General features: G+C 45.1%; 1 protein-coding gene across 6 annotated transcripts in view; it reads right to left on the bottom strand.

Moving 5' to 3' along the window:
* IDE (insulin degrading enzyme) overlaps positions 1–27901 on the bottom strand; it is a 113566-nt gene that overhangs the window by 71079 nt on the left and 14586 nt on the right. Inside the window, exon 1 of one of the 6 annotated variants that reach the window (XM_058671114.1) lies at positions 9916–10136. The exons of 4 other annotated variants lie outside the window; for them this stretch is intronic. The gene's annotated coding sequence lies outside the window, so the exon portion shown is untranslated. Of the gene's footprint in view, positions 1–318; positions 452–9915; positions 10137–27901 lie in introns of those variants that run through there. One more of the 6 variants, XM_058671115.1, reaches the window with a different exon arrangement.

Here is a 27901-nt window from a genome sequence, read left to right as displayed (position 1 = left end):
ACCTATCTGCACACTGAAGCTATGTCTGATGAACAGATCTGAAGTGGTTGAGAATACAGAGATAAATGTATATATAAGTTATACATAAGACTCGGTTCAAATACTTCCAGACATTTATACAGCTAATCAAGTACACACATAAAATGTCTAAGCTGGCAAAGGTCCCTAATGAAATACATCGACTTCTTACGGAAGTTAAATTCAAAAGAAACAGTAACAACATTTTCAAACAAGAACCATTCCCAGCATTCATATCCAATGGGCAGCATGCACCCAGGATATACCTATGAACACTTCAGACAAAGAGTGGAGTCTCACCTTCTGGCAAATTGAAGGAATCAGCCAGGAATGTCTCCTCTGATGACAATGAATTCATCAACAGCACCTCTGTGTTTATATTTATACTGTGAGGTCACATGTCTTACTCATCTTCCTCATTAGCATAACACAATTTCTCCAGTAAACAAGCATTCTGACATTTTAGCTGACAAGCTAATACTAACTGAAATGCTTTCCTAGACATATATTAGTTGATATTTTTAAGATGTCAAATTTTTAGCAGCAAGAAAATCACTTTCAATTTTAGGCCCAATATCACACACTGGCAATTTCACAAGGCACAAAATCGACCCTTTTCAGCATTCTGAAAAATTGAAGAGATGTTTAGTAATCACCATGTATTCTGTAATTTCATTAAGAACCAGAAACAGTGACTAGAATCACAGAAGATAGAAGCTGACAGAGCCACTGTTCTCCTATGGCCCTTGTAGTTCCTGGACTTGCAGCAGTGCCACCTCCTGGCAGGCTGTTTAAAATGCAGAATATCAGACTCAACCATAGACCTGCTGAGCCCCTTTTTAAAGAGCTCAAGGTGTGCGGGTCCCTTCATCTTTCCACACAGAGACAAGCTCACAGAGCTTACAGCACTTGCTCAAGATCTTACTACAGAAAGAACTACAATTAGAATTCAGTTGCAACTTGTGGTCATGTGTTTCATCTCACTTTGCATAACTAAATGAATATTTAAAGAAGCCTATACTGAACTGGTATTGTGCTTGTGCATGGCAAGCTGCAGTCTGCAGTAATGGTATCCCAAACAGGCAACGGTTTAAGCCAAATCTGCCAAATCCACAGCTGCTCCAAATCTGATCCAGATCACGAAAAATGCTCCTGGCAAAAGTAGAGGAAGATGGCTCAAGTACTTGGGCTCTTGCCACCCTGTAACAGATTAGTTAAAGCCAGTGGTTCCCTGCTTTGCCCTGGGTCAACCAGCAGATGGAAAACCAATCTCTCACTCACTCACTCTTTCAAACAAATATATATTTTAAAGATTTTTTTTTCCATTGGAAAGGCAGATTTATAGAGAGAAAGAGAGACAGAGAGAAAGATTCTCTGTCTGCTAGTTCACTCCCCAAGTGGCCACAATGGCTGGAGCTGAGCTGATCCGAAGCCAGGAGCCAGGAGCTTCTTCTTGGTCTCCCATGTGAGCGCAGGGTCCCAAAGCTTTGGGTTGTCCTCAACTGCTTTCCCAGGCCACAGGCAGGGAGCTGGATGGGAAGTGGAGCAGCCATATGGGATCCCAGCGAGTCCAAGGCAAGGATTTAACCACTGAGCCACCATACCAGTCCCCAAATATATAAATCTTTAAAAAACAAAACCAAAAAAAGTCCAGAGGCCTATTAAGGTTAGTCACTGCACATGCATGCCTGCTGGCTAGAAAAAGGAGCATACCAGAGCTCTTTATCTTAAGAAACCCAGTTTAATGACAAAGATATATTGAGAAACAGGCACCTCTGTTGCAAAGTTGTCCCGGAGCACTATGGGGATACTAAAGGGAGGCATGTAATGCAGTCTGGAAGGGGAGGGGAAGTAGAGCACTCCAGGTGAAAGAAAAGTAGAAAGGAATGCCTGAGCAAAGCCTGGTGGTGAGAAAAAAGCATATGGATGAGGATTAAAAAAAAAAAAAAAAATGGAACCTCAACCAGACCTCCAATTAAAGGAAATGGACCAGGATGAAATGTATCAGGTTTGCAAAAACCAATCCTCAAACACAAAGTCATTTCCAAATCCCCACACTAGAAGAAAATGCTATCACTTAAATACTTCTTTATCCAGATAAACTTGTGCAGTCTCTTTTGTTTCCCTTGAGCTCAAATTATTTCACAGCCGATTGGGAAATTCTACTTTGCCTTTTGCTTCCTTGCCACCCCCTCACAAATTTAACGTTGGATCTGATTCAGAAATGATGACCTGTAAGCCCAAACAGGTGAGTGATTATGCTAATAATGTAATTACAAACAGAAACGCCCTTTCGTGGAATCCACCACCTACTCGAAAACCATAGGTGCAAGGCGAGGCCTCTGATACTACTACACGCCATACGGAGGAGTCCAGAGAGAAAAAGCTTGGAATCAGAACCACACCACAAAACATTTATGCTTCCCTAGAGCACAGAAATTAACAGACTTCAAGGTGCTAGTACGGGTCCTAAGATGCCTCAATATATTAACATAGTTTAAGACTACAATTCCAAGTCTAATTAATATCATTCAACCTAAAAAAACAAAACAAACAAACAAAAAAAACCCAATAACATCACCAGGAACCATCTACCCCTGGCTCTTTAGTTACAGAAACAAGTATCCCTCACTTTATGTGCCAGTTAGATCATAAAGGTGAGTATATAGCAAAATCCAGGCAGTTACCTCCCCATTATTAGATGCTTTGCCTTTGTGACATGCAGAATGTTGGCTGTTCCCTGTCTGTTGGTCTGCTAGACAAGCAACCAATCTTAAGTAGTATGCATGGCTGTGACAGAAACGAACCCTACAGTCACATCATTTTAGAGATAAATGCTTTTGTAAATTCTGTTTTAGTTCTGGTACATACATACAAATAGTTGTCAGTTCCAAAATTGACAGAGTCAACAGGGAGTAGTTTGTAAAGACTTTGCTTTGTATAAGCAAAGAAACCAAACCTCCATTTCATACCCCTAGCCATGTGGTTTTCTATGGAACGCAATTTCTTAGAGTTAAGATACCAAGGGTATCGCACAAGTGTCTGCTTTGTAAATGGAGTCTTTAAGCTATTGGAAAATAAGATATAGATGTCAGAATACAAAACTAACCCCAACATTCAAAGCTATTTTTTAGAGTGTCATATACTTTACAAACTGTTCATTTAAGCAACCCAGTTTTTCCAAATACTGTATCACACCTGCTGTTGGTCCTCGTCAACCAGAGGACAGCTTGGTGGTGAAGCCACCTGCCTGAAGGCAGTCACATAGTTGATGTGTGGCAAAGCTGGACGCACAGAGAAAGAGGAAGTGTAGGCAGGGGAGGAGCAGAGGTGGCGCTGAAAGAAATACGAGCTGGCTTTCTTTTTCAACATCTGAGTATCAGCCTCATAGTCCTTCCCTGACCCTATTCTCTTTCCTTACAACTCCAAATAACAAAGAAAAACCATGCAAGATAAAATCAAAGTGGGTCATAACAAATACTTCCAGGAAAGCTTTCAGTGTTCCACTTTCCTTTCCTTTGTAAAACAGAGAGAGCTGGTGGAAGAAGTCTGGAAGAATGCTTCTAAAATAACGAAGAAATCCCTGAGCTGAAACTGTGTCTCTCCACACATTCCCCAGGAAAAGGAGAACACATGGCAGAATGAAATTGATAGCAGATTAACGACAAGGGGGTTGTGCAGAACTATCTTCATGCATGAAAGAGAATATGAAAATAATCAATAATGCATCGAGGGTTTGTGGGTAGGGCTTCTTTCTTTAAAAAAATTTTTTTTTATTTATTCTCATAGGAAAGGCAAATTTACAGAGCAAAGGAGAGACAGAAAGAAAAGATTTCCCATCCTATGCTTCACTCCCTAAATGCCCACAATGTCCAGAGCTGACTCAGTCTGAAGCAAGGAGCCAGAAGCTTTTTCTCCCACGCGGGTGCAGGGTCCCAAGGCTTTGGGCCATCCTCCACTGCCTTCCCAGGCCACAAGCAGAGGGCTGGAAGAGGAGCAGCCGGGAAACAAACCAGCATCTATATGTGATTCTGGTACTTGGAGGTAGAGGCATTGTGCCAGGCCCATGGCATGTTTTCAAAGTTATGCATTAAGCTCCACAAACAGGAAAAAAAAAAAAGAAGAAGAAGAAGAGGGGAGGGAAGAGGGAGAAAAATAATCTTGGTAGATGCAGAAAAAGTAATTCAACAAACATGCATTGTCTTTCACAATGAAATCAGTAGGCCCGATACAATGGCTCAGTGGCTAAATCTTTGCCTTGCATGTGCCAAGATCCCATATGGGCACCAGTTTGTGTCCTGGCTGCTCCACTTCCCACCAAGCTCCCTACCTGTGGCCTAGGAAGGCAGTGGAGAATGGCCCAAAGCCTTGGGACCTGGCACCTGCATGGGAGACCCCAGAATAAGTTTTTGGCTCCTGGATTTGGCTTCACCCAGCTCTGACTGTTGTGTCCATTTAGGGAGTGAACCAGAAGACAGAAGATCTCTCTCTCTCTCCTCTCTGTAAATAAGCCTTTCCAGTAAAAACAATTAAAAATATTTTAAAAATTAAAAAAGGAAATATGCAAATTAGAAATATAAGAGAAAAATTACTTAATCTGAAAAAATTTTTTTAAAGATTTATTTATTTTTTTGGGCCCAGCAGCATGGCCTAGCGGCTAAAGTCCTCACCCTGAATGCACCAGGATCCCATGTGGGCGCCGGTTCTAATCCCGGCAACTCCACTTCCCGTCCAGCTCCCAGATTGTGGCCTGGAAAAGCAGTTGAGGATGGCCCAGTGCTTTGGGACCCTGCACCTGCGTGGGAGACCCGGAAGAGGTTCCAGGTTCCCGACTTCGGATCGGCACAGCACCGGCTGTTGCGGCTCACTTGGGGAGTGAATCATCGGAGGGAAGATCTTCCTCTCTGTCTCTCCTCTCTGTACATCTGACTTTGCAAAAAAAAAAAAAAAAAAAAAATACTCTTTAAAAAAAAAGATTTATTTATTTTTATTGGAAAGGCAGATGTACAGAGAGGAGGAGAGACAGAGAGGAAGATTATCTAACAGCTATTCACTCCCCAAGTGGAGGCAACAACCAGAGCTGAGCCAAACTGGAGCCAGGAGCTTATTTCAGGTCTCCCACACGGGTGCAGGGTCCCAAGGCTTTGGGCCGTCCTCCACTGCTATCCCAGGCCACAAGCAGGGAGCTGGAAAGGAAGTGGAGCAGCCAGGGTACAAACCGGCGCCCATATGGGATCCCAGCACATGCAAGGTGAGGACTTCAGCTAGTAGACTATCGCTTTGGACCTGAAAAAGATTTTTATTAACACTTATTTCACACTCACTGGTGAAATAATATAAATCCCCAACTCCCTCATGAACAGAATAGTAATGCCATTTTTTCTTTCCTTTTTAAAGATTTGTTTATTTATCTGGAAGTCATAATACTAGAGTAAGAAGGACAGAAAGATTTCCTATCGGTTGGTTGACTCCTCAGACTCCCGCTACAGTCTGGGCTGAGCCACGGAGAAGCTGAGGGCAGGAGCTTCGTGTGAGTCTCTCACGTTGAGTGCAGGGGCCGAAATACTTCGACCATCTCCCACAGCTTTTCCTGCTGCTAGCACGGAGCTGATTTGAAGTGGGCAGACAGGACAAAAATCAGCACCCATATGGGATGTCAGTTTTGCGGATGGTGACTTCACTTACCATGCTACAACATAAGCACCTGCCACTATCACTAAAAGTTGAAATTCAGAGTTAGAAAATCCATTCAGTGGCTGGATCTGCCATTCATTGGTTCACTGCCTAAATGACCACATCAGCTGAGGCTGGGTCAGGCCAAACCCAGGAGCCAGAAGCTCCTTCCTGATTTCCTATGTGGGTAGCAGCAGCCCAAGCACTTGCACCCATCTACTGTTGCTTTTCTCAGGCTAGTAGCACGTGATAGCTCTACCTGCTGATTCACAAAGCCGGCTCCATTACTAGCATTCTTAATACACACTCTTGCAGTTTCCAGTTTAATGTTGTCAACTCCAGAGGTCAAAACATTCACTGGAGGCGCTAGTAATAGGATGTTGCTTTACAAGACCATCAGAAAAACAGGTACATAATTATCCCTTTATAATTGCTATAGGTGAGCCAATACTTCTAGTCAGTTCTCCATAGGTGACAATTTTCTCCACACCCATGGATCTGGCAATGTCTGGAGATGTTTTTGATTGTCACAATGGAAGGGTGCTACTCGCTGCTAAGGATCCTATATTCTATTTGAAAGCCTCAACAACAAAGAAGCATCTGAGACAGGGAACTGTGGAGTAGCAGATAAGGCCTTAGCACCAGCATCCCACGTGGGTGCTGACTTCAGTCTTCTCTGCTTCACTTCGGTTTCAGTTCAGCCTGACCCAGATCCTGCCTTCACAGCCATCTGGGGACTGAACCAGCACATGGAAGCTCTCTCCTTTCTCTCTTTTCCTCTCTCTGTGACGCTGGCTTTCAAATAAATAAATGAATATTTAAGTGTATGAAAAGCGAATAGGGTTGAGGCTGAAAGACCCTACTTTACGGTTCAGATTTTATAACTCTGGTAAGATAATGCATGAAAGTCCCTGTAATCTATTCTATCCACTTAACAATCCAAGAGACAACACATTATGAAAAGGTAGAAGTGAATATTAAGAATTTGTGTGTCACAAACAAAAATCTAGGACCCAGTATGACAGCTCAACTAGCTAATCCTCTACCTCCAAGTGCTGAGATCCCATATGGGCACCAGTTCATGTCCCAGCTGCCCCACTTCCCATCCAGCTCTCTGCTTGTGGCCAGGAAAGCAGTCGAGGATGGCTCAAAGCCTTGAGACCCTTCACCCACATGGGAGACTCAGAAGAAGCTCCTGGTTCCTGGCTTCTGGTTCCTGGTTTTGGATTGGCTCACATCCAGCTGTTGTGGCCAATTGGGTGGAAACCAATTCATAGAAAATGTTTCTGTCTCTCCTACTTTCTGCAAATCTGATTTTTCATTAAAATGAAAAAATCTAAACCACAGGGACCAGTTTTGTGGCATAATGGGTTAAATCATAATCTGCAAAGTTGGCATCTCAAACAAGCACTTGCTCAAGCCCTGGCTACTCTACTCCAGTCCAACTCCCTACTAATGAGCCTGGGAAAACCTGGCTCAGGGGCCTGATGCAGTAGCCTAGTGGCTAAAGTCCTCATCTTGCATGCGCCAGGATCCCATATGGGCACCAGTTCTACTCCTGGCAGCCCCACTTCCCATCCAGCTCCCTGCTTGTGGCCTGGGAAAGCAGTCGAGGACGGCCCAAAGCCTTGGGACCCTGCACCCATGTGGGAGACCAGAAGAGGCTCCTTGGCTCATAATTTGGCTCCAGGTCTTGAAGCCACTTGGGGAGTGAATCATCAGATGGAAGATCTTCCTCTGTATCTCTCCTCCTCTCTGTATATCTGACTTTCCAATAAAAAGAAAATAAATAAATCTTTTTAAAAAACTGCTTTTTTAAAAAGCTGGCTCAAGTACTTAAGGCCCTAGTTCCCCATGTGGGAGATGTGAAGAGTTTCAGGTCCTGGCTGTGGCCTGGCTGCTTAGGCCACTTGGGGGTGAAGCAGAAGATGCAGAAGATTCTCTCTTTTTCTTTTTCTGCTTCTTCTTCTCCCTTTCTACCTGTCTCTGTAACTCATTTAGTTACAGAGCAACTAATACTGAATGCTTATTTAGTGTCCTGTGCATACCTTCAACCCATCTGATAGGAACTATTATTCTGACTTCTCCTGTATGGGATAATTAAATCTCAGTAAAGTTATTTGGTTACAGCCACAGAAGCATTAAACAGAGGATTCTAACCAAGTCTTCAGACACCAAAGCACTGCACTGTGCTCTCAGACAATTCACCAGTTTCTGTTTCTTAAGGTGCAGAGCCTCAAAAATCTCTGAAAGGATACTCATGGAAATGCTGTACTTGGCCTGCATTGTGGAACAGCAAGTTAAGCCACTGCTTATACACTGACACCCCATATGTGAAAACCAGATACAGTTTTGGCTGCCGCTCTGCTTCTGATCCAGCTCTCTGCTAGTGCACCAGGGAAAGCAGCGAAGGATGGGCCAAGTCCTTGGGCCCCTCCACCCCTCAAGGGAAACGTAGATGGAGTTCCTGGCTCCTGACTTCAGCCCTGGCTGGTTGTACAGCCATTTATGATCAAACCAGCAGGAAAGATCTCCCCACCACTCCCCCATCACTCTTTCAAATAAATAAATAAGAGGAAAAATAAATTCTGTGGTTGGTTATCTGATTTTTATTCTTTGTCCTTTTCTATACAACACAGAATCTTTGAAAAGATAAAATCTATTGGACTTGAATACACTAGGAGCTACTTTCTAAATTTATAAGCCGAAACCAAACTGTTTTCTATTACTTCAGATTAGTTACCTCACAATATGACATGCCAGATAATAGATGAAAAAGTGGCTGGATTTCATTCACTGTTGCTGTTGACAGCTCAGTTCTCTTAAGAAACTAGTCTGTTGCGTCACAACTGGGAAATTTCCAAAAGAATTTTTTAAATGGTTTGTGATGTGAGTTGGAGCCATAAGCAGACAATGGACGCGCAATCACAGCCCGGTTCCAGAACCTGCTTCCTCACTCACTGCCTCATCCAGTGTGATTTGGCCCAGTGCTGCTGCTGTCGACTGTATGCTGGATTCTTTCTACACACAAAATAATATCTTCAGATGATTTAGAAAATAACAGCTCATATTCGGACTTCTTTTTTTTTTTAAGCACACATGCAATTGTGCTTCTTTATTTAGCTTTAAGTATTTAAGAAAAGTTATCCTTCCAGCCCTCCCTGGCTAGGTGCTTAACAACCTGGAAATTACACCCTGCTGTTCCATTCAGTTTCTTCTCTTTGGAGTAATGCTGAACTTTTACCACTCGATAGAGACCCACATTGTGAAAACAGAAGGAAAACCGTGATTTGAGAAGCGAGTCGGGAGGTCGCACAGGGAGAGGGACTTGCCCCTGACTGCAGCTGCTGCCTGGGACAGAACTTTGGTCCGTGTCCAGTGACAAGAACGTATGCTTAGAATCTCAAGGTGTACATCAAGGAATTACAGGACTTCTGTTTTACGGACAATTTTACTCAGCAGACACATTCTTCTATCTTTTTTTTTTTTTAAAGATTTATTTTTTTTATTTTTATTGCAAAGGCAGATATACAGAGAGGAGGAGAAACAGAGAGGAAGATATTCCATCCAATGATTCACTCCCCAAGCAGCCACAACGGCTGGAGCTGAGCCAATCCGAAGCCAGGAGCCTCTTCAGGTCTCTCACACCGGTGCAAGGTCCCAAATCTTTGGGCCATCCTCCTCTGCTTTCCCAGGCCACAAGCAGGGAGCTGGATGGGAAGCGGGGCTGCCGGGGTTAGAACCAGCACCCATATGGGATCCCAGCGCGTGCAAGGTGAGGACCTTAACCACTACGCCATGCCGCCGGGCCCACATTCTTCTATCTTACTGGTCACATGCCCTTGTTCTATACATCACTTGCTCTCCGCTCCAACAGAGGTCTCTCCACAAAATAATTTTTACTGCTTTTTTAGTAAGTCATATCTAAACTTCCTTCCTCTTTCAGGGTTTCAGAAGTACCTGAATTGATTTTTCCCAAATTACCCCCAAATAAAGTCCTTTTTACTTTGTAGTCTTTGAAAATGGATCCACTGACAAACGTATTGCATGCATTTCCTCACTGCATTCTCACCACAATCACAGGAGACAGATCCCATTATTGTCACTAGGTTAAGGAAAAATAGTACATCTTAGGACACATAAGCAGAAAGAGCCAAGATTCAACTCCACGTCCTGAGGCTCAAAAATCCAAGTAGCAATATAAGCCAGTCAAAGGAAGATTACCTGTGTTGCACTCCAGTCTCAGAAGGATCTATGTGAAGCTGGACTCTCCTACAATACTGCAACCAATCCACAAAAGTAATGGTCAGGTAGTCAAAGCCATGAGGTTAAAATGTGAATCTACTTTGTGTTGGCACAACAAAGTAGGGTCCGATGGCAGGAGGTACAAGGAGAACTCACATTCAGGTAACCAGCTGACAGTGAGACTGGTGTCCACTGACTAGACCGGGTCACAAACACCATATGACCAAGTATTCAAGGAGAGGCTACTTTGTGATGTAGTGTTAAAGTGGCTTTTAAAAGAAATAGACTGGGCCCGGCGGCGTGGCCTAGTAGCTAAAGTCCTCGCCTTGAATGCACCGGGATCCCATATGGGCGCCGGTTCTAATTCCGGCAGCTCCACTTCCCATCCAGCTCCCTGCTTGTGGACTGGGAAAGCAGTCGAGGACGGCCCAAAGATTTGGGACCCTGCACTCATGTGGGAGACCCAGAAGAGGATCCAGGTTCCTGGCTTCGGATTGGCGCAGCACCGGCCGTTGTGGTCACTTGGGGAGTGAATCATTGGACGGAAGATCTTCCTCTCTGTCTCTCTTCCTCTCTGTATATCTGACTTTGTAATAAAAATAAATAAATCTTAAAAAAAAATAGACTTGGATGTTAGAAAGCCTGGAAAAAGGGATTTTTTAAAAAAATGAGGGATTCCCAGCGTTTATTATACAAGAGGGGCACTATCCTTGGCAGCCGATTTCCTCGGTTTCCTCGTGGTAACCAGTAGGCTGCTCAGTTCCTACAGCTCCCTCTTGGCCCCAGTGTGTGTCTTGACCTTTTTCTTGGTGGCCCTGAGGGCTCCACAGTACTGCACTCAAACAGAGCAAAGTGCACAACTCCCTCCCCAATCATGTCCCACACAAACTTGCCGAGGCACCTGCAGGGGCTGCTGTGTCTCACCCTGCTCACATTGTGGGTTATGGTGTGGCCTTCGCTGAGGCCCACCCACGGTCACTGGAAATCTGATTTAAAAGGTAAGTTTAGGGCCCAGTGTGGTGGCCTAATGCCTAAAGTCTTCGCCTAGAACGCACCTGGATCCCATATGGACGCCGGTTCTAACCCCGGCAGCTCCACTTCCCACCCAGCTCCCTGCTTGTAGCCTAGGAAAGTAGTTGAAGACAACCCAAAGTCGTGGGACCCTGAGACAGTGTGAGAGACCAGGAAGAAGTTCCTGGATCCTGGCTTCAGATTGGCACAGCACCGGCCGTTGCGGTCACTGGGGGAGTGAATCATCGGGCAGAAGATCTTTCTCTCTCTCTCTCTCCTCCTCTCTGTATATCTGACTGTGATAAAAATAAAATAAAATTTTTAAAAAAGGGTAAATTTATGGGGCCAACACATGGCTCAACAGGCTAATCCTTCATCTTCAAGCACCAGCATCCTATATAGATACTGGTTCATGTCCCAGCTGCTCCACTTCACTTCAAGCTTCCTGCTTATGGCCTGGGAAAGCAGTCGAGGATGGCCCAAAGACTTGGGACTCTGCACCCATGTGGGATACCTGGAAGAAGCTCTTGACTCCTGGCTCCAGATCAGCTCAGCTCCGGATGCTGCAGCCATTTGTGGAGTGTACCAGTGGACAGAAGCTCTTTCCCTCTCTGTAAATCTGCCTGTCCAGTAAAAACAAACCTTAAAAAGAAAAAAAAAAGTAGGGCCTGGTGCGGCAGCCTAGTGACTAAAGTCCTCACCTTGCAGGTGCCAGGATCCATATGGGTGCCGGTTCATATCCCGGCTGCTGGACTTTCCATCCAGCTCCCTGCTTGTGGCCTGGGAAAGCAGTCAAGAATGGCCCTAAGCCTTGGGACCCTGCACCCGCTTGGGAGACCTGGAAAAAGCTCCTGGCTCCTCCTTCAGATCGGCTCAGCCACAGGCGTTGCAACCACTTGGGGAATGAACCAGCAGATGGAATAAAAATGAATAAATCTTAAAAAAAAAAAAAAACATTTAAAAAAGTAAGCTTATTTTGGTGCAAAATTACTTTTCAGATTAATATGTAGTTTATCATGTGAATTTTATGCTTTTCTTAATTTTCTTCCATCTAAGTCTTTAAAACAGAAAAAACATTTATTTGAAAGGCAGAGAGATAAGAGAAACAGATATTTTTCCATTCAATGGTTCATACCAAAATGATCACAATGGCCAGAGGTGAGTCAGTGTGATGTCAGGAGTTGGGAACTCCATGAGGGTCTTCTCCCCTGTGGTTTCAGGAACCCAAGAACTTGGGCCTCCTTCTTCTGCCTTTCCCAGCATATCAGCAGAGAACTGGACCAGAAGCACAGCAGCTAGACCTTGAACTACCAAATCATAGAGAAGTCTAACTCACACTACTGAACAACCGTAGTTTGACGGCACAGGATATCAGAGAAGCCTCACCTCCTGTCACCATCTCAGGGCCCCTTGACGATGTCAAGAATTCCTAAGGCTCTGAGAACACAGAGTAAAAAAAATAACAGCAAGTCCCAATAAAAAATGAGTGGCAGGGGCCCAAATGCTTGTGCTCTCCTGTGCTACCTTCCCAGGTACGTAACAGGGAGCTGCATCAGACACGGAGCAACTGGGACTTGGACCAGGGTTTACATGGGGTGACAGTATCACAGGAGGCAGCTTAATCCATCGCACAACATTCTCCTCCCTTCCTTATAAATTTTAATACCAACTTCTCTAATTGCAAAAACAATCTTTTTAATGTTTTTTTTTTAATTGGGACTGGAGCATAAAAACACAATTAGATCATAGAAAAGAGAATTAGACTCAAATACATGCAGAAATTTAGTGCTTAACAAAAGTGGTATTTCAACTCACTGTCAAAGACAGGCTTTTTCATAAACAGTGCTTGGGGCTGGCACATGGCACAGAGGAGGTCAAAGGTCAACAGGGTGGGAAATCATTTTCCTGCCAAAAGCCCTTTGGATGTTTATAACATCACTCTCAGGCCATACAGAATTATCAACTTAAAATCAGTCTGCTTTGCCCTACATCCGGGACCTGGGGTGGGTGGGAGACTGGGTGAGGCTTCTCCTCAATATTCCCTTTAGCTCTTGTAACTTTTTACCCTAATTAAAACAAAAAAATCAGTCTGCTTTACATTTACTGAATTTTGAGTTCCACCTGCAGGTGCCTTGGGAGGGCCAGAGCAAATGAGATCAAGAGCTTCATACAGCCCTTTTTCACCCCTACTCTAGCAGAAAAAGAGGGCAACCACTCATCAGGAAACCTGACATGCAGTGAGAGGGTCTGAGGAACTTTCAAAGGCAAGGAGTGACAACAGTGATGATGCTGGCTGCACTGATGGGATGCACAATAAAACTCCTGAGAAAGCTACCTATGATAGAAAAGAGACATGTCCAGCTCAGTTTTAGAGGTTCAAAGTCCAATGTCACGCCTTTAGTTCCAGAAAGGTCCACAAGGACAGGTGTAAAAGTTTATATGTAGCAAGGATCACACAGCAAACCAATAAAGCAGAGAGAAGGTGGGAACAAACCCAGGTGTTTTGTAACAAGCGGCTCCTAAGAACCAGCCAGGAGTTCCCAGGAGAACTGCCTTCCAAGGGCACACCCCCGCTGACCTAGGGACCTCCCATTAGGCACAGCCTTCTAAAGGGTCCACCACTGCACAACAGCGCCACCCTGAGGACGACGTCTAACACACAAGCTCCTGGAGACTACTAGAAATCCAAAAGGTAGGGCTTGATCACTGACAAAAGTTCAAGTCCATCTCACAATGCAAAATGCATTCATAGTATCTCCAATAGTTCCAAGCTTGAACTCAGTCTAACATTATTTCTTTTTTTTTTTAAGATTTATTTTATTTTTATTGGAAAGGCAGATTTACAGGGAGAAGGAGAGACAGAAAGATCTCCCATCCGCTGGTTGACTCCCTAAGCAGCTGCAACGGTCGGTGCTGAGCCAATCCGAAGCCAGGAGCTTCTCCTGGGTCTCCCACGCAGGTGCAGGGTCCCAAGGCTTTGGGCTGTCCTCTACTGCTTTCCCAGGCCACTAGCATGGAGCTGGATGGGAAGTGCAACAGCCAGTAGGTTATTGTGCCAGGCCTACTATTATTCCTAAAGTCCCAAGTCAAAAGTTTCTCATGAAACAAGGTAAACCCTTTTAGCTGTGGGCGCCTGTATAATCAAAAACAATGCACACACTTGGAGGCTGGCTGGCCCTATGGGCGGGGAAGAGAGTCTGGCGGGCCCAGGGTCTCCTGGCCTGGGTCCTTTAGCCTGCCATGAGTGCGGAGACAGTCAGATGAAGTCTTCGGGCAGACCGGTGGCGCACTAATTGGGCTTGGGGGGAGTGGGACTTCTAGGGGGTCTGGGAGATGGCACAGGTATGGGCATGCGGGGACGTGAGGGCTCACTTCCAGGTGAGCAATGACCTTGGAGGGACCTGCATTGAGAAGGCTACTGTTACTGCAGATCTGGGCCTCCTTGGTGGTTTAGGTGGAGCAAGGAATGGCATACCCAGTGCACACAGAAGATATGGCAGTCCACTGAAGCCTGCAGGGACATCTGTTACCATTTCAGGGGAGGGCAGATTGCCCAGGGAAGAAGGTGAGGAAACGTGTGGGAGGGAGAACAGTGAGGGAGTACGTTGTAGGCAAGGAATGACATCTGAGGGACTTCCATCGACAGGGCCCCTGTACTTGCAGATAAGCGAAGGGCTGAGACATACAGATTTGGATGGGGGAGAAGGACCTTTAAGGATCAGAAAGGTACACCAGCCCACATGGGAGACCTGAGCTGGGCTAATTAGCATGGATTACAACTCACCACCACTCACTGGTGCACACTACAGCCAGGGCTGGGAACTACCTGGCAGGGCCAGATCACAGTCCCCACTAGTGAGTGTGAGAACAGAGGACAGGTGATGTTAGGCTGGGCCATGACACCAAGCAGCACACAAGAGAATCAGGTCTGGAGGCAGAATCTATGGGGGATATGCCCCTGTGGAACTGAAATTTCCATTGGTTTGCTTAAGAGCTGGGAGTGGTGACAGGCTGAGCTAGACATGACCATGGAACTCTCTGGTGCTCCTGGGTACTGGGGGTGCTCCTGGGTACTGGGGGTGTCCAGGCCGGACTGGTCCAGGCTGCAGCACACCAAATATAGGGTGTGGGGCAGTCCAGGCCACAGCATCCATAGCTCATACACAGGCCAGGACAGAGGGGGCAGACTATGCTGAGTGGAGGCCTAGCATCCACAGCCACATATGAGATCTGGGTCTGGGAGTGGGCCTGGTTGGGGAACTTGGTGAACTCCCCCAGTGGGCCATAGTTCCTGTTAGTGTGCATATGATTCAGGCCTGAGTGTCGGTCAGGCTGAGCAAGGTAACTCCACTCTTCACCAAGTGTGTGGGTTGGTTATGTGGTTATGAATAGGGACAGATTGGGCAGGGTCGCACCAAACCTTACAACACTGGCAAGTTCTGGAGTCAGTCTGGAATATGAACCATGCCAGGCTAGGCTATCACACCTACTGGTTTACATGAGTCAGGGACGAGAACAGAATGGGCAGGATTAGGCTGTAGCACCCGCCACTATGAGCTGGAATTGTGCACAGGCTGGGCCAGGACAGGTTACAGCACACGCCGGCAAATACTGAGGTGAGACGAGCTATGCCAGTCTGAGCATCAGCAGCCACCAGCACACATGAGACCCAGTGGGAGGGGTGCAAGCATGGTAGGGAACCATCACAGGCTCCACTGTTGGGCCACTGCTCCCACTAGCAAGCAGAGAATGGGGATCAGGGGCGGACCAGGCCAAGCTAGCTGACTGTACCCACTGGTGCATGCATGAGCCAGAGTAAGTGCAGGCTGGTTGGGCTTTGCCACAGCATCAGCTGGCAAGTACTGGAACTGGGGGCAAATCCTGTCAAACTAGACTGCAGAACCACCCGGAAATAGAAGATCCGGGTTGGGAGTGGGCCCAGAAGGGAAACTGTGGACACCTCTCTGATGCACTGTAACTCCCACTGATGAGCATGAGAACCAGGGCTTGGGAAAGGCCTAGCTGGATGGGTGGTGGTACCTGCTGGCATGAGTGTGGGCTGGACAGTGATATCGGTTGTGTTGAACTAGGCTTCAATGCTCACTGACATGTACAAAAGCTGTATGGGATGTGGGACAAACTGGACCAGTCTGTTGCATACACTGGCAAGCACAGGATTCAGGGCTGGGGCGGGCCCAGTGGGTATTACTGGAGGTTGCTCTGACTAGGTTGCAGTTCCCACTGGTGTACATGAAGGCCAAGTGTGTAGTAGCCTGGGTTGGTGCGGATCACATCATCCATCAGTTTGCGTAAGAGATGGGACTAGAGACAAAACTGACCCAGCAAGTATAATTACCAATGTGAGCGCAGGCTGATGTAGGTGATGAACGGGGCCAGACCCTGTACTGGCAAGCACACACAAGAGTCAGGGTGGAGCTTAACTTAGACGAGATCTCAATGGGATCCCCCGTAAAACTGAACTACTAGACAGAACTCCAACCTTGGTAAACACTGCAGGATCAGTGGACTGACCGTGGAATGCATGCGCCAGAACTGGGCCTGCTCACTGGCTTAGATAGCAATGGATGGCATGACTAGATGCACATAGAGGATACAGCAGTCCATTGGGTTCTGCAGAGCATATTTAGTGCCATAGCAGAGGAAGGAGGGCAGAACAAATTGGACCACCAGCCTAGCCAAGTAATGACAGAAAATATCTGGGCAAATGGAGACTCTTGGGGGGACTATGGCAGCCAAAGACCTTGGAAGGATTTCCTCACCCTTGGATTAGCAAGATTGACAGCATTTCAGAACAATCAAAACCACTTGGGAGACTGACAGACACGGGAAAGCAACTGACAAGCGTGTGGTGTTGCAGTGACCAATACTCTGGCGGCATTCAGTGGTGATCTGAACTGCAGCCCAAACTCCACCAGCAACAAGGTGGGAAGGGGCATTCACAGGGAGCTCAGGAGGTGAACCCAGACAAAGAACCGCCCATCCTGCTTGTCTGTCTGATTTGAGCAGGAGCAGAGACAGAGCAGCAAGTCCCAGATGGGCAGTGCAGAAACAGGGTGAATTTCACAGCCCAGTCTGCCCCCTAGAGCCAAATTGGGTGCCATTTTGTATAGTGAGGCAAAGGTTATGGGACAGGACCGTGCATGCACTGAGCTGGGAGTGAACTCACTGAGCTCAGTGCATTGCACTGGTCTCACAGGGAAAAAAAATACTGACTTTGGCATTGTATAGGTCAAAATTGGTCTTTGTGGCCTTCAGACCTAATGGCCAACAGGTTCTGGCAAGATCAGCATCACCACCAACCTATATAGACAGATAGATATATAGATATAGATATAGATATAGATATAGATATAGATATAGATATAGATATAGATATAGATATAGATATAGATATAGATAGATACAGGATACCTAGTGTCTCTCTAACCCTGCCAACTACTCAAACCGGAAGTGAAAGAAAGGTTATAGAGACAACGGTGCAGCCTCAGCACGGTATCACAGGAGGTGGAGAGTGATGAGGCAGGAGCTTGGGCTATAGCTGGAATCTAGACCTGGAACTCAATGGAGGGAGTGGCACAAGTGACTGCAAAAAGGCATGTACCAACTGCAATAAGTAAAATCAAATTGTAGACCTGTGAGTGACAAAGCTTAAAAACCTGCCCCAAGGAGAAGACTCTGATAACCAGAAGTACAATGACCAAGAGCAAAAGAAGAGACACAGGCAAAATGAATATGACTGAAGACTCCTCTGCAAAGGAGCAAAACCCTTTACCAACCTCAGAATTAACTGAGGAAGACATCAAGAAAATGGGGGACACAGAATTCAGAAAACTCATTATGAAGCTTATTAACAATGTCACACTTGAAATGAATCAAATGAAAGCTGATATATCAGAAATGAAGAATACAGTGGAGCAAATTAAAAGCACAGTGGAGAGTCTCCAAAACAGAATGAAGGAGGCAGAAGAAAGAATCTCAGAATTAGAAGATATTTCCTGTCACCAGGGGGAAACAAACAAAAAACTGGAAGTAGAGCTGGGTCAAGCTAAAAAAAAGTATTCAAGAATTGAAAGACACTATTAAAAGGCCAAATGTAAGCGTTATGGGAGTCCCAGAAAGTGCAGCAAGAGAAGCTGAGTTTAAAAGTGCATTTAATGAAATAATAAGGGAAAATTTCCCTAATCTAGAGAAAACGTTGGGAAACAACATCCAAGTGGGGCACAGAACTCCCAAAAGGGTTGACTAAAAGTGATCTTCACCATGACACATGATAATCAAGCTCTCTTAAATCAAACGAAAACAAAAAATGCACACACTTCCAAGATGCAATGATGGGACAAGAACAGGGTATTTATTCACATTCCAAAAGAGGGGGAACAAAAGTAACTGGCCTAAAGTAAAACTGAAATCCAAGAGGGCAAATATTAAACAGTAATGTCTGAAATCTGGAGCCCGGAGAGCACAGGGCTTAGGCAGCCCTGCCCCCATGTTTGCTGAGCACAGTGCATGATTCAGTTTTTACACATTTGCAGCTCTACCAGGCATTGTCTTGGTGAGAACTGCACAACAACTCTGAACTCGTATTCCCATTTTAGCACTGCCCTAGCTGGTCTCTCTTCAGTGGCTCAACATTTATGACAGATCACTGCCTGGGTCTACGGGTTGTCCAACATCCTTCAGCATCCAGGTGGAAGCTTTCATGTCTCCGCCCACAGAGCTATTCGCTGAATCTACCTGCTGAAGCCAGTATCATGCAGTATAGCTGGTCACTATTCCTTCCTGGGGTCTCCTGTGCAACATCTCTCTACATCCCCATGGAAGCATCACCTTATTGGGGTCCCCAGGCTCTAGCTCTGAAGCACAACTCTGCCTGGCTTCCTAGGCTGTCCTTAGAAAACTTCACAGAAGCTGTCACAACTCCAATACTCTTGCATGCTATGCACCTGTAACACTAGCATCAGACAGATGCTGACACCACAGTCAGCAGCACAAGTCACAGCTGGGTCTGTCTGAACTATGGCTGCAGTTACAGAGTGCTCTGCCAGCTAGACCAAGGGAAACAAACTCTGAGGCAGCCTTCTGGCAAACTCCTGACAAATCCCCAGGGGTTCCAAGAAACAACTTTGCCTTTCCAAGTCTCTGGGCTGGTGAGGAATGGATGGCCTTTCTGGGAGATGCCCTCCAGGTCTTCTCCCCATTGTCTTACCAATTAGCATGAGGCTTCTTTTCACCTGTGTTAAATCTCTTTAGCAAGTGGTTTTCCCCCTGTGCTCTCCTGGCCTGAACATGCTTTCTCTTCCATCTTTCCCTGGTTTCACTGTAACTTTTTCAGATCTTTCTCTTCTGTTCTCTTTTGCCTCCAATTCTCACTATAAAACAGACTAAAGTGCCTAATAACACTTTGAATACTTTGCTGCTTTGAAATCTCTGCCAAATAAATGAGACCATCTTTAAATTCAGTCTCCAACTAAGTTTCAGGGCATAGACACAACCAGTCAGCTGCTTTACCATGTCACAAGGTGGGACCTTTGGAGCAACCCCCAATATAATTCTCATTTCTCAGCACAGCCTTTTGTTGACATTTCAGTTTCTTCTGAGTCCTCACCAGAATATTCAATGAGGCTCTGACAAAAGCATTCTAGGTTTTTTCTAGCATGCTTTTCCATACTCTTCCAGATCCTTGCCATTATCCAATCCCAAAAGAATCTCAATATCTTCAAAAATACATAGTAATGACCCCATTCCTTGGCACCAGTTTTTTTTTTTTTGAATGGGCCTTTTTAAAAATTAGTATTTTTACTATAATGAACTACCCAAGGCAGCCAGCTTATAAAAAGTTTATTTAGCTCAGTTTCAGAGGTGCGAAAGTTCAAATGGCATTAAGAGCTGTGGTGAAAGCCCCTCGTGGATGGTGAGCTATAACGAGAAAGCATCACATGGTACATCAGGTAGCACAGAAACTGGGCCCAAACTCAGGCTTTCCTAACAATCCTCTCATGAAGCATGGACCTGACATGGGGGAACCATGCAGGATAGAAATAAGTGATCTGGAGTTTGTGCCAGCCCTGCAGTTACTCTTACCCCCTGTCAATCCAGTACATCTCATCCAGGACCGGGAGAGGCCACGTAAAGGTAAAATTCCTTGTGCAGACACCATGAAACCCTTAGAACGCCACCACCCTGTTTCTATATTCAATAAGGGAATAATCCCTATCTCACAAAAGAGGCTGATAATGTGGGAGAGGCGCGTGTCTTCCACACTGAGCTATGTGGCCAGGCTGAGTCTTTCTCTGACTTCTCTCTCTTCATAGGCATCTCTCTGGCCAAGTCCTGACAGTTCCCTGACGATACACCTGGAAATGCAGCAATGCATGGCCCAGGTCCTTGGGCCCCTGCACCCACATGGGAGAGCTGAATCAATTTCCTGGCTTCAGTACAGCCCAGTCCCAGACACTGAGACCTCTTAGTAAGCGAACCAGCAGATGGAAGATCTCTCTCCACCTCTGCCTCTCCCTCTCTGTAACTTCACTTTTCAATAACTAAAAAAATGGCTACCAAGAGGTAGAAGTGGTACAACAAAAATTAAAGCAGTGGTTGAGAGCAAAAGTCATTGCAACAATTTTGGGAGACACTTCAGGCAATTCGTTTATTGATATGGTCAAAGGAAAAGAACAATGCTTCACTGAGGGTGTTCTGAGCAAGTTAGCCAAAGCTTTGGCAGAAAAATGCCTGGGAAAGCTTCACCACAGAATCCTTCTCTCATTCCGCTACCAAACAAGTACAATTTTATGAGAGTTTCAAAGGGAAATCATTAGGCATACACTTTACAGCCCTAACTTGGGTCTCTTCGACTTTGTTTCCTAATCTTAATAGATTTGTTATGGATACTCATTTTACTTAATCATGTTTTTAAAAATAAGACTATATTGAGACACTCAAATTAGGATCCTTAGTTCTGGAGGAAGGGACGAAACGCTACCATCATTTACAAAAGAGTCTTGAGGGGTTGGTGCTGTAGAGCAGCAAGTGAAGCCACTGCCTGCAACGGCAGAATCCCAGTTGAGCTCAGATGTGAATCCAGTTTCTCCACTTCTGAGTCAGCTCTCTGTTACTGAATCAGAAAAACAGCAAGGGATGGCCCCCATGCTTGGGCCCCCATCACCCATGTGGGAGACCTAGAAGGAGTTCAAGATTCTGACTTCAGCCTGGCTAACTCCAGTTTCTGCAACCATGTGGGGAGGGAACCAAGGGATGGAAGTCCCTTCTACCTACCCCTGCTCTGTAACTCTATTGTTCAAATAAATGAATAATCATAAAAGCATCTTGAACTTGACAGAGCTAATGTTGAGAAATAAATTTTATGCTGTTTTTAATATTTATATTCCATTTTCTGTGATTTTCTTGACACCCCTAAATACAATATAAACACATCTCAATACATACGAGTTTACATTCATACTCATACACATGAATATACATGTCTCCTCATACACACATACTTACACATCTAGAAGACACCCACTTACCTACATGTGTTTCCTAGCTCTGCCCAGTGTCCACTATTGGGCCTAGAAGCAGTGATCCTTTCTCCTCAATTGCACATGCTCAATAATTTCAAAGAGAAAAACATCAGCATCTAGCACACTAAGGAATGCCTCAACATCCTGAACCGTAGCTACAAACAAGAGTGGGTTCTACAGCCAGACAATGAAATATAAGAGGCGGTAGAAAAACACCTGGCCAAAGAATATCAACAGTTATCAATCTCTGTCTTGACAAGGTGCTTTCTGTGTCAATTTGGTTTGGGATAAGGGGTGTGCTTGGAACATAATCAAAAAGGTTTCAGGCGCCTTGGTTGCTGATGGGCAGCGAGAGAAAAGATGTCTCTAGCTACACAGATAACTAGACGGAACACTAGTTTGGATGTCTTCAAGATTTAGGCTCTAACCCTAAGGACAGGGAATAAAGGTACACAGATGTCTGAGGAATGATTCATGCTTTCTGGGATTGGGAAACTACTTAATATATATTTTTAAAAAGCAATTTAAAGTAAAGGGTTAAGATATAATAAGCTTCATTGATATCTTTTGCCTCTTCTGCTCTGTCTTTCCCAACCCTAATTTGCCCAGAACTCTAATATCTTTTCTAATAGAAAGATGCTTCATATTTTGCTGCATAATATTAATATCAGTTTGGCTGGTTGATTACAAGCTTAAGTACAAATAAAATATCTATCTTATAACCTTTTAAAAAAGAATCTAGTTTTACCGTGTATCTAATTGTTCGGAGAGTTTCGTCTACTCAGCTTCTACAACAATATTCTTATCCTCATTATGTAACCAGATACCTTAATATAATCATCTTGCTCTAAGTGGTCCTCTTGGTCATCCCTGTCTGTTACACTATATTACACTCACAATCTTTTTGAATGCCTACACTCATTGGCTCTTCCACTCTGCAGAAATGCTCAAAGAATGAGAAGCAATCTGTCACCCCACTTATATGTGTTTGCCCGGCCAAGCCTGATAGTTGTATCTACTTTCCCAGCAGCAATCCTAACATGCTCTCCCAAACCCAACCACGGTCACTTCTTCAACTTTACCCAGGTTATGGACAATGAGATGAAACCAAAGATGCCAGAGAGTTGTCTCAATTAGATTTAAGAGCTGTGGGATTTTTCGGTTCCCTGTTGCCATAAGGATCATAAGGTTAACATAAAGATCAAATAAGATGTGATCATTCTTTTTAAACTATAAACATGATTGAGGAAGGGATCAGTCCTGATTACACAACGGTTTCTATATATTCAGAGCAATTTACACCTGCACTTTGTTTTGTTTTGACTGTTAACAAAAACCTCAAACACATCTAAAACTACGAAGCCCGATTTCTTGTAATCACTTTATAGAAAGAATCATAAATGTTTATAAGGTAAAAAAAGGTCATGTAAATGAGCAAACTGATTGTGGTGTAAAAGAATAAATGCCCTGTCAGAAAAACAAACGAATTTTCACTAGCTTAGGTCCAGTGTTCCCAGATCTTCCCATTTCCCCAAAAGGCACTGTCTGGGAGTTGTAAGTACTGATTTGCATTTAAAAATAACAACTGCAAAGCAGATCCCCAGCCTAGTGGTCCACAATCACCTGCTTTTTTTAAAAATTATTTATTTGTATCGGAAAGTCAGATACACTGAGGAAAGGAGCAACACTGTGAACCGCTGGTTCACTCCCCAAGAGGCCCCAATGGCTGGAGCTAAGCCAATCTGAAGCCATGAGCCCAGAGCTTCTCCTGGGTCTCCCATGTGGTTGCAGGGCCCCAAGGCTTAGGGCCATCCTCCACTGCTTTCCCAGGCCACAAGCAGGGAGCCAGATGGGAAGTGGAACAGCAGGGATACGAACCAGTGCTATATGGGATCCCAGCAGATAGAAGGCTACTGCGCTGGGCCCTCACCTGCTGTGTACTTGGTCATAGCTTTCCTTTCCTTCCCCTCCTACCCTGGCCTACGCCGCCCACCGCCTGCCCAACCTTGCCTCCCTTGCAACCATAAAAGCAATAAAAAATGAGAAGGTAGTAACATGTTAACACAACAAAGGAAAATAAAATACAGACCAGACCCGTAGAAGCCATGTTCAGAAACCAAAAAATATTAGGATTAATAACAGATCTTCAGGACTAGTGGTTTTGGTATATCATGCTAAACTTCCACCTGTAATGCCAGCATCCCATATGAGTGCCAATTCAAGTCCTGGCTGTCCCACCATCAATTTAGTTCCCTAATAATACACCTGGGAAAGCAGTAAAGGATGCCCCAAGTACATGGGCCTTGGCACTGATTCTCTGTCTCTCCTCCTCCCTCTTTAACTCTGCATTTTAAAAATATATTTTTAGGGCCCGGCAGCGTGGCCTAGCGGCTAAAGTCCTCGCCTTGGAAGCCCCGGGATCCCATATGGGCGCCGGTTCTAATCCCGGCAGCTCCACTTCCCATCCAGCTCCCTGCTTGTGGCCTGGGAAAGCAGTGGAGGACGGCCCAAAGCCTTGGGACACTGCACCCGTGTGGGAGACCCGGAGGAGGTTCCAGGTTCCCGGCTTCGGATCGGCGTGCACCGGCCCGTTGCGGCTCACTTGGGGAGTGAATCATCGCATGGAAGGTCTTCCTCTCTGTCTCTCCTCCTCTGTGTATATCTGGCTGTAATAAAATGAATAAATAAAAAAATATATATATTTTTTAAAATCTTTTTTTTAAAGTAAGATATCTTCAAGGTTACTTAATTTAATGCCTAGTAAAACATGCCTGTGAATATTGACCTGTTCAATATTGGGAGGTTAAAAAACAAAAAACCTAATAAGCAAGGGTGAGATTTCCACTCTAGCTCTTACACATGTCAATGAGCATTGAAGCCTAGTTCAACACAACCAACACTACTATCCAGCCCACACTCATGCCAGTGGGTGCCAGGCCCCACCCAAGGCCCCACCCAAGGCCAGGCCCCACCCAAGGCCTGGTGCTCATGCTCATCAGTGGGAGTTGTAGCACATCAACTCCACTTGCATTTTCTAACATATTGGTCACTCCATAACATGTCAATTAACTCCATAATGTTGTAAAATGTTGTTGAGGTTATGTTGTGGCTTTTCATTAGATGGCATGATATTCTGCCAGCTCTGCTTTCAAACCAGAGATGGTCTCTCCAAGAAACTGTTGAATTTATCTGGACTATAAGACGCTGGACTCTATGCAAGGTACATCCTTGCAATGAAAGAATCATGACCAGATTTTATCTGTAATACTGCAACAAGGTGGAGGAATCCACCATGGGGGGGCGGGCACCGGGAGGGGTCGGGGGAATCCCAGAGCCTATGAAACTGTGTCACAAAATGAAATTAAAAAAAAAAAAACTAAAAAAATTATTTTTAATTTTAATTTTTAGATTTTCTTTTTTATTTTTAATATTTATTCTTATTGAAAGGCAGATATACAGAGGAGAGGAGAGACAGAGACGAAGATTCTCTGTTCACTGACCCACCCCCCAAGCAGCCACAACAGCTGGCACTGAGCCAATGTGAAGCCAGGAGCCCGGAGCCTCCTCTGGGTCTCCCATGTGGGTGCAGTAACCCAAGACCTTGGGCTGTCCTGGATTGTTCCACCAGGCCACAGGCAGGGAGCCAGATGGGAAGCAAAGTCACCGGGACAAGAATCAGCACGCCCACATGGGTTCCCATCGCATGCAAGGAGAGGACGCCAGCCACCAGGCTAATGCGCCCACCTAAGATTTCTTTTATTTTTATTGAAAAGTTAGATATACAGAGGAGGAAAGACAAAGAGAAAGATCTTCTGTCCACTGATTCACTCCCCAAGTGACCACATGCCAGAGCTGAGCCAATCCCAAGCCAGGAGCCTCTTCTGGGTCTCCCACGCAGGTGCAGGGACCCAAGACTTTGGGCAGCCCTTGACTGCTTTCCCAGGCCACAGCAGGGAGCAGGATGGGAAGCAGGATCGCTGGGATTAGAATCGGCGCCCCCATGGGATCCCAGTGCATGCAAGTTGAGGACTTTAGCCACTAGGCTACCATGCCAGGCCCATAACTGGCTTGTTAACAATGAGGACAAACGTCTGCCCCAACTAGGCATTTTTTTATCTAGTTACTACTGAAAGATTATCTGCATCCTTTCTGACAAAACTTTTCATAAAAACACTATTACCTGTCTCCTAAATTAATCTTCACTGAGACTGAAACTACAAAGGAAGCTAACACCATTAGAAAAGAGTACCAACTGATCCAAAATATTGACACGTATCAAATAAAATGTCAGATTAGTACTTATATATTCAACCCATACAAATTATTTAATCTCTACTGCCAGAAATTCAATTATACTGACATCATGACTCTGATCATGAGAAATTTGGCCTAGTCTCAAACACAGTCCACTTTGAAAACCAAGCAAAAATTCCTTTTTAGGTAGCAACATCAGGGTGTTTAAAAACTTAAAGGGAAAAGAGGCCGGAGAGGCTTTCAGAATGACTTGGTACATTACCCACAGCCACAGAGCCAGCTAATGGCAAAACCAAGACCAGGATTAGTTGAACTGGGAGCTTCCTTGCACAGAGCTCTTTTGCACCACAATATCCTATGTCTCGTGTCCTTTCTTCTGCTAACTGAGAACTCAAGACTGTAAGAGGTACACTGCATCCTCTAGATTCTTTATAATAACAAGGGCCCGGAGCAGTGGCCTAGCAAATAAAGTCCTTGCCTTGAACGTGCCTCAGGATCCCATATGGGCACCAGTTCTAATCCTGGCAGCCACATATCCCATCCAGCTCCCTGCTTATGGCCTGGGAAAGCAGTGACTGGCAGCCCAAAGCCTTGGGACCCCTGCACCTGCATGGAAAACTCAGAAGAAGCTCCTGGCTCCAGGCTTCAGATTGGCAGAACTCTGGCCGCTGCAGCCATTTGACTAGTGGACAGAAGATCTTTCTCTCTGTCTCTGCTCCTCTCTGTAAATCTGCCTTTCCAATAAAAATAAATAAATCTTTTAAAAAATAAAAATACTAGTTACTTGATCTTGGCAATCATCTCAATCTTAGAAAGTTCTAGTTATATTTTTTAAGCACAGCCAGGTTCTTTTCAAGGTGCTTATGGCCTACTTAGTCTAGCTCACTGCCCTAAGGATCCCTAATTTATGTACTTGCCTGCGGCTAACAGCCAGCTAAATGACCATGCAGCTGAACCTCCCAGGGCCCTCTGTACCCTGCCAGCCCTTTTCATCCATGCTCAGCCCTGCATTATTCTCAAGCCACTCAGGCTCCAAACCTCGGCTTCTTTGTCCCCTCCCCCACCCTCCATAACCAATCACCAATGACTTATGAAACTTTTTCCACAGATCTGCTGCACTGTCCTTTCCACTACTTCTTCATCCTTCATCAGTCCCTGCCTGCACTTCAAAAGCCAGAGATGAATCATCCGAAACAACAGCTTTCACGTGTCACTCTATTACTCAAGAAGCAGCTGATGCTTTCTACTTCCTATAGGAAAAAAATCTCACTGTCCTATGGCTGGATTGCAAACTCTCCTACTGTCGATCCTTTGATAAGATTATTCCTTCTATCTAAACTATTGCTTCAACTCTACTGTTTTTCATAAGCATGTATTTCCTTCAAAAACACAGCTCATATCCTATGTTCTCTGTGAACCCACATCTGATCTCATGATTAAAGTAAATTTCTAAGAACAACAGTGCATACAATCTTCAGGAAAAGTGAGTCAATCAAGTATATCAGTGTGACTGAAGGTGAGTGAAAGCGATCGTTTTGGAAACACTATTAGACTTGTGGCAAAAGGTCTTTCAGGACACTGTTAAGGACCTTCTCTAAACCTGCACAAAAGCGGGGTCAAGCATCAGCTTAAAGCAATCTGTGGGAAAAAAAAAACATTCTGTGGCAAAGGTATGATTTCTATTTTTAAAAAGTCACACTGGTGGGCCTGGCGTGGTAGCCTAGCAGCTAAAGTCCTTGCCTTCCACACGCCAGGATCCCATATGGGCGTAGGTTCATATTCTGGCTGCCCCACTTCTCATCCAGCTCCCTGCTTGTGACCTGGGAAAGCTGTGGTTGATGGACCTAAGCCTTGAGACCCTGCATCTGCATGGGAGACCTGGAAGAGGCTCCGGGTTCCTGGCTTCATATTGGATCAGCTCCAGTCACTGCAGCCACTTGGGGAGTGAATCAACAGATGGAAGGTATTGGGGCGGGGGGGAATCTAGAGCTAGGTTTTAGACATAAGTTTTAAACACACACTAAACATGCAAGGGAAAGTGTTGAGTAAAAAGTTTATTACTTAAATTCAAGGGAGAGATTTTGGCCAGAGATACACATTTGGATGTTGTCAGAACATAGATCCAGCTTATCTGACAGACTATGATGACAGATAAATTC

The sequence above is a fragment of the Ochotona princeps genome, chromosome 13, assembly GCF_030435755.1.
Source record: "Ochotona princeps isolate mOchPri1 chromosome 13, mOchPri1.hap1, whole genome shotgun sequence".
In the NCBI taxonomy this organism is placed as follows: Eukaryota; Metazoa; Chordata; class Mammalia; order Lagomorpha; family Ochotonidae; genus Ochotona; species Ochotona princeps.
This window is presented reverse-complemented; position numbering and strand designations above follow the sequence as displayed.